At 58.1% G+C, this 8,818-nt stretch overlaps 1 pseudogene; it reads left to right on the top strand.

The window, feature by feature from the left end:
* Nucleotides 1-6,277: 6,277 nt before the first annotated feature.
* Nucleotides 6,278-7,233, top strand: LOC143638020 (olfactory receptor 226-like; annotated as a pseudogene).
* Nucleotides 7,234-8,818: the final 1,585 nt, after the last annotated feature.

Genomic DNA, 8,818 nt, shown 5'->3' with positions numbered 1-8,818 from the left:
GGGTTCTACTCCCAGACATGTACCTACAGAAATTAAAACATCTGTTTATGAAAAGGCAGATACGTGACCACTGTCAGTGCTCAACACCCCAACAGCCCACAGCCCGAATGCCCATGGCAGGCAGATAGCTCAGGGGCCCAGCGGAGGGATGCGGCTCAGGAGGAGCAAGGAGAGCACCTGTCCGACTCAGGCCCAGGGCGTGCACCGGGACTCATTCACACAGGTTCTAGGAAATGCAAGCTGATCTAGGCGGGAAGGCACAGGGTGGTTTCCTGCAGGGCAGGATGCGGAGTGCTGGGCTGATGGGAAACTCCCTATCTTGATTGCTGGGGTTTCCTGGTGTATTCAAATATCCAAACTCATCAAATTGTACACTCAGAGCACATGCAGCTTATTGTGTGTCAAATAGGCCTCCATAAAGCATTTTAAAGAGAGACTTCCCACAAAGAAAACTCTAACCCAGAACAGGCAGAGCCAGCAATGTGTGCAGCCCATGGCCAGTGCCCAAGCTGCACTTAGGAAGACCTAATGTAAGAGGCCATCTAACCTACCACATGGATAAACCAAGGACGAAAACCACATCACCATCTTGTGAAAAGGAAAACATCTGTATAAAATGCAATGCCCATTTATAATAATAGATAAATAGCCACCTCTTTGCAAAACAGAGACAGGAGGGAACCTCCTCCACCTGAGGAGCATCAGTCAACACGCATGAGTAGATGTCCTACCTTCTCCCTCAGCACATTTGAGTGCCTGCACGGTGGAGGTGGGACAGGCAGGGAGATAAGTGAAAAGAGGCCAGAGGCTGAAAAGCAGGAACCACAGGGACACTCAGCAAATCTACTGCACGCAGCCATAAACCAGAGTCAACGCTGCTTCTACCCCAGCAACAACAGAAAATGAATTCTCTTCAGTAGTCCCACTTAGAAAAGCAGCAAAAATGTCACATACCTAGGAATTAACCAATGAAAGATGTGGAAGGCCTTCGGGCAGAAAACGAAAGATGCTGAAGGGCAGAAGTGACTGGAATGCACCTCTTTGGGCCAGAAGACCCAGCCAGAAGACATACATCCAAATGCAGGAGGCGGGGTGCTTGACGAGCTGATGCGGGGTCCACAGGAGTAGCCCTCACGACACAGGAGCTGGAGGCAGAGGTGCTGCTCCTATCTGACTGCTCCCGTGGGGACTTCTCAGAGCGTGGCCCAAGGGGACATGGGCAGCAGCAGAAGGCAGGCCAGTTCCTGTGTCCTGGGGGAAGAGGGGTCCCTTGGTGGAGTTGAGAAGGCCTGTGAATGTAGACAGGACACAGGGCAGAGGGAGACAGGGAGAAGGCAGCACAGACCAGGGCCTCCCAGCCTTTAGTTCATGGGAGAGGAGACTAGATTCATTTCCTCACTGACTTCAGAATCCAGGAGAGAAAGAGGGTGGAGGCCAGAGGAAGCCTCCTTGGGTGTTGGGGACAGCCCAGAGCAAAGCCCAGCTGGAGGAGGCCCAGGAGGTGTGTAGCAGGAAGTCCAACCCTGCCCTGCGGCTTGCTTCTGAGAAGGGGCGAAGCTAAGTGGGAGAGTGGTGGGTGTGGTGCTGCAGGCCCCTCTGCACCTCTGCATGGGGTCTGCCCCTCACATGCCACAGAGCTGCCCTTCATGAGCCCACACCCGAGCCCCTGCAGAGCTGGGGTCATGGCAGGGTTCAGTATACCCCAACAAAGGAGGAGCCCCCAGACATGGCCGAGGAGTGATGAGTGACTGGCACTTGTCAGGTAATTCTGGAGCAGGACATCATAAAACCACTGTGCTGGCCCCAGGTATCCCCAAGTTCTGGGCTGCAGCAAGGCAGCACCCAGTTCAGCTCTGTGCACTGCAAGTCCCTTGCCCACTTCCAAGGGACTGGTCAGCAGTCCTGGCCACCCGCCACAACTTGGAGCTGAATCCCCATTAGGCCCTTGCACCTTTCCCTCACCTCCAACTACCCTTTCTTCCCCCCCAAGGACCACCCCAGCCCAGAGCATCAGTCCAGGCCCACCCAGTGGGAGCACTCAGAGAGGGCATCTGCTAACCCTGGATGCCCTGGACTTCCAGCAGACAGTCAACATAAAAGGACAGAGCCAGGGGCTGTGGTCCTCCCGCAGTCTCAGTGCCTAGGACAGAGAGTCCTGGCACCTGTACCTGCTTCACAGTTCAACCCGTCCCGTGCCCCTCAAAGTGAAAGGAGGGATAGGAGGGTGAGGATGAGGTGGGACTGCTCTGAGCAAGCACGCATAAGTCTGGGGCTGCACCCACAGCTCTGGGCCTGGGTGGGCAGGGGGCCCAGGGCCCCAAGGGTTTGTTCCTCAGGCCCCTGCTGGGGATGAGAGGACTGATGGGGCCCACAGCATGCCCCCCACACCCGCTGTGTCCTGCAAGGACTGTAGTATTGGGAGCAGGTGTCCATCTGCCCTGATCTAGCCAATCTAATAGTCATGGTCACAGGGGAAGGGGAAGAGGGAAGAAGGACCTTCATGTGTCACCTGGGGATTGCGTAAGGAGTGGCCTCCACTCCCTTCACAAGCTCCAGCCCCGCCTAGTCAGCTTCTCTCTCCTGTGAGTTGTTGGAGGAAGGGATTGTGCCAGGGCAGAGGAGGGCTTTCCATGTACACAGCAGCTTATTCTTCGGATGCACACTCTGGCTGAGGGGGGCCAGGCTGGCTGCCCTCTCCAGGCTGAGGACAGTGTTTGCAGGCCTGCCCAGCACAGGAACTCTTGTACCAGTCCCTACGTGTGGAGCAGCAGAACACAGGAAGAGGCACCTGCTTCAGTCTCCGCCGTCCGTTCTCATCTGACACGGACAAGCCTCTTTGATTGTGGGGGAGTCACCTCTAGGTCTGCACTCCCCAAACTCTGATCTTTTGGGAACAGACTCTGATGGTCACAGGTAGACTGTGCTACATACAAGAGCAAACACCACTTTCCTCATTTTCTGGGGATTCCTGTGGACTGGGGAGATCCAGGTGGCTTCAGTGAGAGTGAGAGGTCCTCTGTGGTGGCCCCTGGTCAGCCTTGCCTCGCCCTGGTCCTCACTCCCTCAGAACCACCACTACCACTTCTCACACTGAGTCCCTAGGTCCTCAAGGTCAAGGTGAGCAAGCAGGTCTGCTGGGTCCCCAACCATCAAGCAGCATGGAAAGGAAGCCCGGGAAGGACAGTTAAGCCCCAGTCCCTTCACAGGTTACAAGTGAGCTGGCAGGCAGAGCCGAGCTAGTGGGCACAGGTGGGCTCGACCCAGATCCACCGCTAAGACCTCACCAGCCTCTGCACAGGTGAGACATGAGGGGTTCTAGTGCTTGTATCATGAGTGTGCTTGTGTGCACACCTGTGTGTGCTTGCATGAGACTGTATGCACACTTGTGTGTGCACCTGTTTATGCACCTTCAAGTGCCTGTGGGCACATCTGTGTATGCACCTATGCGCACCTGTACACACTTGCATGTGTCTATGTGTGTATCTGTGTATGCACCTGTGCATGCACCTGCATGTACCTGTGTGCGTTTGCATGCACTGTGTGCACCTGCATGAGCCTGCGTGTGCCCATGTGTTTTTGTATGCACCTGTGTATGCCTGCATATGTGCCCAGGTATGTCTGAGTGTACATCTGTGTGCTCACCTGTTTGCATACCTGTACAGGTGTCTATACCTGTGTGAGCCTGCTCATTCCTATGTACCTCAATGCTCCTGAGCACGCCCATGTGTGCCTATGCTGTGGCTTTGCTGGCAGGGAGCCTGTAGGGGTCTGCTGGCAAGCATGTTTCTCTGGGGCAGGTGTCAGCATAGAGGTCGATGCGTCTGTGGCTTCATGGTTATCACTGTTCCACAGCTGCATCTTCCTACCTGCTTCTGTGGAAGAGCGGGGGCTCCAGAGGCTGAACTCAGTGTGTATCTCCTGTGCACCAGGGTCTAGGGACACCCGTATGTGCCCAGGCTGGTTCTGTTTGGGGAGCTTGTTTGTCTACCCAGCAGGAGCCTGCTGCCTGCATGAGGCTTGTGCCAAGGGCATGTGTGTGTGGCCTGGATGTGGGCATGGTGCTTATGTGGGGACCTGGCTACACTGTGAGTGAATCTGAGTGTGGGGAATGGGGTTATTTGACACCTGTGTTGAGTTTGGGGTGCATATGTTGGGTGAGCATATTGGAGGTTTGTGCAACATGTGTACTGCGTGTGGGTATCTTGGAGCTTGTCCCCAGGGTCTCCAAGTTTAGGATGTGACACTCCCCTGGGCCAGACCCAGCCGCTCTGGGGTCACCGGCAGTCCGTGGTCCCTCGGCAGCAGTGCCAGGACCTTCTGGTTTGTGTCCACAAGTTTGCATGAGGAGAGCCAACTTGCTGCTGCTTCCCTAACCATAGTTCTACCAGATAAAGTGACACTTCCTCTATCCTTAAGAGACAACTGGAGGAGCAGGTATTTGTCCCAAGCCCTCAGCTGACAGGTGGCAGATCTGAGTGGAAGCAGGTTGTCATGAGCCACAAGAGCCATGTCAATGCCCAGGCCTCATTTTCCCAGCCCAGCTCCTAGACAGGCCACTCAGAGATAGCAGCATAGGATCTGGCTGTACAAAGGGAGGCCTCGGCACACCGGGGCTGGCCTTACTCAGGCCTAACCAGACCCTCTTGCTGCACTGCACCCCTAACGGTCCCCAGGTGCTCAGAGTGGGCACATCCTGCGGTGTCCGCCCAGGGCTTGGCACCTGCAGAGCTTCCAGACTGCTCCCACTCCATGGGGCACAAGAAATGCCACCTGTAGGCTGCCCTGTCCTTACAGCCTGCCCTCCGACCCTGTGAGCAGCTGGGGCAGCCTGCTGTGGCCTGTCCCTGTAGCCAAGTGGAGTCCTGCCATGACTCACATCATGGCCATAGACTGTTCTATCCAAGATCACAGGCTAAGGACAGGGAGAAATTTGAACCCAGCTGCTGTCCCAGAGCCCATGCCCAGAGCTCTGCTGCCTCTCTAGTCCTTTCCTGTAGGTCTTCCCAGGCCCCAAGCAGCCTGCTGGGGTTGGGGTGGGGGACACACAGGGCCTGGAGAGGGAGAGGGGGCATCTGGGCAGCCAACAGCAGGGGCAGGATGGGCACCAAACGGGAGGGCTGCCCTACAGGGATCTTGGTCTAAGTTGCTGCTGGGGCCAGGGAGCACAGAGCAGGCACCCATTGATTCCTCTGCTCACTGACCAGCATCAGAGGCCCCTACAGCCTAGGACAGGAGAAGCCTGGGACTCCTGGACAGCTGTGGAGCCGGTGGACACTGCCTTCTGTGTTGGTCACAGGCACCTCAGCTGAGGGCAGCACAGATAGCACAGGGTGGAGAAGCCTGGAGTTCCCTCCACTGTGCCTGCCCAGGTGTGTTCAGGAAACACCAGCTTGTGCAGCAAACTGCTGAGCTTTGCTTTGAGGTTAGGCTTGAGGACGCCAGGTAAGCAGCAAAACCCCTCCCCGCTCCACAGGGCAGACTGACTTGGAGCTGGGCAGCTCAGCCATGTCTGGGGAGACCTGGCTGGGGAGAAGGCTCCCTCCACAATGGGGCAAGGGGCGACCTCTGCTCTGGGCTCCACTCCTTTAAGGTCAACCTCCCTCTGCGGAGCCTATGGTGCCAGCAGCACTGGGGGTGGGGTGGGACCCTCTTAATCCCTGGGGAGCTTCTGCAGAGCCCCACCTTGCTTCATGCAGACGAGGACTCTGGGTAGGCCCTGGCCCTTACCATCTCGCCCAGTGCCACTCACCTGCCCACTGAACCCACGACTCCTCTGCCGTCCCCAGGCCTCCTTCCTGCCACCTTTCCTGGGGTCTGCCTGATAGTGTTGAGACAGCCCAAGAGCCTCCTTCCTGATTCTGACACCCCTGCCCACCAGCCCCTGGGCCTGGGATGACCCAGCCAAGGCACCTCCCCCACCACGGGCAGTGGGTGTCAGCGGTATGTGGAGGGGGAACAGGGCCAGACTGGGGTGGGTGAAACTGGGGCAGGGGTGGGGAGGGCGTCTGTGCAGTTGTCCAACTGTTTTTGCAAGTTCTTGCAGCCAGGCATCCTCTCAGCTGTTCTCTCAGTACCTGGACGCTTGTCTGTTGTCTGTGCCAGGTGGCTGTTGGCCTCCACGGTCCAGCAGGAAACAGGCCCGGAGCCCAGGGTGAGCTTGGGCAGTCTTGGAGCACATCAAGGATGAGTCTTCCTCCCACCCAAGGGGAGCTCAACCTCTTAGCACTCCTAGCCCCTTACCCTCCATCTCTGCTCCCCAGGGGAGGCAGTAGGCACCATGTCTGCAAGGGGCAACCACTCAGAGGTGGTGGAGTTCGTCCTGGTGGGTTTCACAGGCCCTCTGGGGCTCCGTCTGTGCCTCCTGCTGCTGTTCCTGCTGGCCTACGTACTGACTGTCACGGAGAACCTGGTCATCATTGCCGTGATCCGCACCAGCCCCATGCTGCACAAGCCCATGTACCTCTTTCTCAGCAACCTGTCCTTCCTGGAGGTGTGGTACATCTCTGTCACTGTGCCCAAGATGCTGTTAAGCCTGGCTGCACCGGAGTTCCGGCGCATCTCCTTCACGGGCTGCATGGCGCAGCTGTACTTCTTCCTGGCACTGGCCTGCACTGAGTGCACACTCCTGGGCGTCATGGCCTACGACCGGTACGTGGCCGTCTGCAACCCCCTGCGCTACCCAGCCGTCATGAGCCCTAGCCTCTGCAGCCTCCTGGCCGCAGGCTCCTGGCTCTCAGGCTTCACATCTCCCTGGGGAAGGTCTTCTTCATCTCCCGGCTGGGCTTCTGCGGCCCCAACGTCATGAACCACTTCTTCTGTGATGTGTCCCCACTGCTAAACCTTGCCTGCTCTGACATGTCAGTGGCAGAGCTGGTGGACTTCCTCTTGGCACTGCTCATCCTGCTGGGGCCACTACTGCTCACCATCTTCTCCTACTCGGCCATCCTGGGTGCAGTGCTGCGCACCCCTTCCCCCGGCGGCCGGCAGAAGGCCTTCTCCACCTGCAGCTCACACCTGGCCGTAGTGGTCGTCTTCTACTCAGCCTCCCTCTTCATCTATGCCCGGCCCCGTGCCATCTACTCCTTCGACTACAACAAACTGGTGTCCGTGGTGTACACTGTGCTCACTCCTTTGCTCAACCCAGTCATCTACTGCCTGCGGAACCAGGAGGTCAAGTGGGCACTGCGCAGGGTGATGCAGAGGACAGCCCAGGCCCTGGGGAACCCCTCCTAGGCAGGCCCACGACACCTTCATTTGATCCCAGCCCCTGCAGACAGCAGGGCCAGTGGGGGCTGCAGGGGTATGGGCACCTCCTCATGCCCTGGCCTGTGTCCTGGCTGCCCCCATGTGTTTTACCTCCACCATGCCCAGAAGGCACCCCAGGAGCCCTCACTGACCCTCCAGGGGCCCCACAGGGCAGTGTTCAACACACATCACAGCCCCTTCCCACCAAGGGGAGAGGGAACCCCAAGCTGCAGGTGGGAACCTCAGTGCACAGATCTTCTGGCTGCACACCCTGCACAGGGAGTGCAGCAGACAGTACCAGGCCCGTCCCCACCCCACTGACCCAGACCCTGGGGCCTGTGCTGTGTGGTCCCCTCCAGCCCTCCAACCAGGCCTCTGGGGCCTCTTATGGTCTTTGAGAGGACATCTGAGGAAGGCAACACCCTGCTCAGAGCAGGGCAGGGCAGAGGAGGTGGGACAGAGATGACCAAGCAATGGCAGCTGCTCAGCCACCCAGTAACCACCTGGGACTGACCTGTCCATGGCCCATATCCAGCTGTTAGGAGCCAGAGGAAGAAAGGAGTCTGGGACAGAAAATGGTACCTGGAACCCCGCCCTCTGGACACTGGCCAGAGCTGAGAGGTCCTCTCCAAGGTCTATACCCAGAGCCCAACTCTCCAGTCCCTGTCCTACCCCCGTCCCATGCTGTCCACCAGCACAGAGGAGGAGCCCCTGGAGACCTAAGCAGTCCCCTATCAAAGATGCTTCAAAGCTACTCGAGGGTGGATATCTGCGGAGGGCCCTGAGCCCAGCCAAGACCCACCATCAGTGCCCATGCCAACCATGGGCCCAGCTCAAAGGGCTGCCTGGGGAACCCAGACCCTCGGTCTCCTGGAGGGGCCTCCATCTGCTCCCCCTGAGGGCTCGAGAGGAAGGCTCTGGCAGCAACATCAGGCCCACACTCCAGATCCCCTCCAGTGCTCGAGGGCTGTGTGAGAGCCATGTCATCATGCAATCAGGCTCCACAAGGACCAGGGCCACCCTCACCCCAGCCAGAGCCAGAGACACTGCATGTGGTCAGAAGCCACCAGGCCTCTGTGGATTCAGAAGACAATTCCAGCTGTGCTGGCAAAACTTCAGAGCATCCACCTTACAAAGGACACTGGGAAGTCCCGTGCTGCACTCAGGACCCTCACGGCACACACAGCAGAGGGAGGGGCCCTCCTTGGACACTCAAGTCTGGGCTTGGTTATGTGGAATGGGCCCTTTGCTGACCAACAGCCGACCTAAGCATGCAAACCATGGCCCCAACCGAAGCAGAGGCTCACAAGACATGTGCCTGGGGTGCAGGGACATGCACCAGGGTGTCCCAGCTGTTCCAGGGGTGGTGTGCGGCTTCAGGGTCTCTCTGGGTACTTTTTGTCAACAGGGGAGATGTGAGCAGGGCAGAGGCAGAGAGGAACAAAGGCAAACAAACCAAGCACTCCAGCCAGGACTCTGGGCAAGACCACCTGAGGGCTTCCTTCCGGGCACTGCTGGACCTGAGGGACCCCCTCTGCATCTGCATCAGGAGAGACCCAGAGCACTGCCCCAT

This window comes from Callospermophilus lateralis, chromosome 15 (genome assembly GCF_048772815.1).
Source record: "Callospermophilus lateralis isolate mCalLat2 chromosome 15, mCalLat2.hap1, whole genome shotgun sequence".
NCBI lineage: Eukaryota > Metazoa > Chordata > Mammalia > Rodentia > Sciuridae > Callospermophilus > Callospermophilus lateralis.
The sequence above is the reverse complement of the archived record's forward strand: the minus strand, read 5'-3'. Positions and strand labels throughout refer to the sequence as shown.